The following is a 2,969-nucleotide window of genomic DNA, read 5'->3' as shown; positions in this document are numbered from 1 at the left end:
AGGATCTTATGTAGCTCCAGCACCAGCTCCATCCTCCTACGCTGGCTCCAGCTCTGCCCATACATCTAACGCAGCATCTGCACATGCACACTCTCCATCATCGTACGCTGGCTCCGACTCTGTCCGAGGATCTTATGTAGCTCCAGCACCAGCTCCATCCTCCTACGCTGGCTCCAGCTCTGCCCATACATCTCACGCAGCACCCGTATATGAACCCTCTCCATCATCGTAAGCTGGCTTCGACTCTGCTCGAGGATCTTATGCAGCTCCAGCGCCAGCTCCATCATCCCCACCACTAGAGCCATCATCCTACGCTGCCCCCTACTCTATCCAGGGATCTAATGTAGCAACGATACATGCCCCTACAGCAACTCCTTTATCTTATGTTGCCTCCAATTCTGCTTTTTATTGCCTTTTAAATATGAGTCCAAGTCGATATATATCTATATTTAAAATATAAATTAAACTAAATACATAAACAAATGTTTTATTTATGCCCCAAAAGTTTATCTATGATATAGGTGGTAATGGGTTTTGTAGGTCTTCAAGAAATTATTTACACAAAAAAGCGAAGAGATATACATATATGCATATAAATAGATGCAGGTTTTTGGAATATATCGACCGCTGCGCAACTTAATGGTTAAAACTTTTGCGGAATTATTTCTATCCTTGTAAAAAATATACATTCCAAATATTGACCAAACTGGACAAAATAAGTGTTTTCAGAATGTATTTAGTTCTATGCCACGTAGCAGGTTAATTCATCTTTTATGTTGCATTACGATTTCCCCAAAAGTTGTTATAATTGCGTTTTTTGCTAAATTATTATTCCAAACTACAATTTTGAATAAATTAGCTTCAGTATTTACTGATTTATCGCAGATTTCGTATTTCTCTAAAATGAGGTGAAAATCTCAGAATACTTGCAACGTAAATTGAGCGATAATAATACGGGGCCAATAAAGCAGAAGAGGACCCCAGTTTTACGCAACCTCCGAATGGCAAATGGATTTTATAAGAAGTTTTTCAACAATTTTCAAGATGGCTTTTGAGAAGGCCAAGTGCATTATGTATACTAAATTTAGAAGAGATCGGTGAGATAATGGGCGCCCCACGCCCAATTTCTTGAAAGGGGGTAATTTTTCATCGGTAAAGAGCCATTGTAAATATTAAGTGTGTATGAAATTTTATATGTTTTTTTATACGGAACATAGCGATCGGCTTCTTACATGTTTCGTCATGTCTTCAGCATTTGCCGGCTCATACAAGGAAGAAGATGAAGTTCAGTATGTAGAAGAAGAAATGGATAAAGGCAAAGATTAAAGTAAAAGTAAAGAAGCCTAAATATAAAGACAAAGAGAAAGGTAAATCTAAATACTTAGGCTGCGTTTCACTAGATTCATTAAAGTGAAAATTACTTTAATTTTCGAATTTTTGGTTTCCCCAATCAATTTTAATTTGTTTTTAAGTTTCATTTAAGTCACACCTATGCTCTTCACTTAAATAAAAATAAAATCAAAATAACCACACTCAGAGATGTTACAGGTTTAATCAGCTGATCACACCATAATTTTGTGTATCTGCTGCTTACTTTTATACCACCCCTGCTTTTACAACACAGCGTGCCAAAGCTTTCAAAAGCTCTCAGTACAAATTAAAGCTTTCGCTGGCCAAGTCTGTTTTACAACCACTTTTTACTCACTTAAATAAAGAGCTTATTGAAACTGAAAACAATTTAAATGAGAATTAAATAAAAAATTAAACTAAAGTTAGTTTCAACTTAAATTAGTTTGGAGAAACGCAGCCTTAATATAATAGCAAAGGTTTGGGTGAATATGTAAATGAAGTTAAGAATGAAGACAAGGATCTGGATAAAAGTCAAGGAAATGATAAATATAAAAATGAAAAGATAAGAAATGGCAAAGACTAAGATAGAAAAAATAATAGAGATGAGAAAAGAAAGAGAAATCGAAGAGATATTTGAAGATTGGCATGTTATGTTGTGTCGTATTGTATTGCATTGTGTTGTATTAGTTGCTTTCCTTATCTCCCAAAAATAGTCAGAAAAACGCCGAAGTAGTCAGATTTAGTCCAAAAAGCGTTCCTTAACTCGAAAATGACAGCAAAAATGAGAGAGCAACACTCAGTGAGAGTGACTCTCTTCAGTCCGAAGTCAGAAGAATTTTCGCTGGCAAAATCTTGAAAAGTGTCAAACTGAACTAAATTTAAATTAACGGAAATTAAAGAATACGCAAAAAGTGAGAATAATCTAAAAAGTAAAAAAAGTCAATTCAAATTGGAAGGAGGCAAAAAATAATTGATATAGTAAGTGTTTATTGTGCCTGTGCTTGTGTGAATGTGTTTTTAACCGACTTCCAAAAAAGGAGGAGGTTATCAGTTCGTCGGAATCTTTTTTTTTTTTTTTATGTATGTTGCCGCATAACTTTGGACCACGTCAACCGATTTCGATAATTCTTTTTGCATCGGAAAGGTAGTGTCTCAGAGGTGAACCATACTAATCTGGTTAAGATCCGATCAGTGGATCATGAGATATATATATGTATATATTTTTTATATGAGAGTTGAAGTCGGTTTTTTTTTGCTAAAAATTACTTGTGTACATACATTTCCATTCTGATTTGACGTTAGTTTTGTTATTGCTATTATTTGGACTAAAAATTTGGTTTTTTGCGTTCCTTTACTTTTTCCTTTTATTCTCTTTTAGTGAGCGCATTCTGCTTACGCTCTGGCATTTTGACACTTTTCAGATTCTAGTCCAAAAAGATAAGGAATGAACCTATTGTGGTGTGTTGCGTTGTATTTTTGTGTGTTGTATTGTGAAGTGCTATGATGTGTTGTGTTGTGTTGTGTTGCGTTGTATTTTTTTGTGTTGTATTGCTTTGTATTGTATTGTGTTGCGTTGTTTTGTGTTGTGTGGTATTGTTGTGTGTTGTGTTGCGTTGTAT

The 2,969-nt window shown here is 35.1% G+C and overlaps 1 protein-coding gene across 1 annotated transcript in view; it reads left to right on the top strand.

Moving 5' to 3' along the window:
* LOC118734473 (skin secretory protein xP2-like) overlaps positions 1 to 2,969 on the top strand; it is an 8,132-nt gene that overhangs the window by 1,406 nt on the left and 3,757 nt on the right. The window lies entirely within an intron of this gene.

This window comes from Rhagoletis pomonella, unplaced genomic scaffold (genome assembly GCF_013731165.1).
Source record: "Rhagoletis pomonella isolate Grant_MI unplaced genomic scaffold, Rhpom_1.0 Rhpom_scaffold_00002, whole genome shotgun sequence".
Taxonomy (NCBI): Eukaryota; Metazoa; Arthropoda; class Insecta; order Diptera; family Tephritidae; genus Rhagoletis; species Rhagoletis pomonella.
The sequence above is the reverse complement of the archived record's forward strand: the minus strand, read 5'-3'. Positions and strand labels throughout refer to the sequence as shown.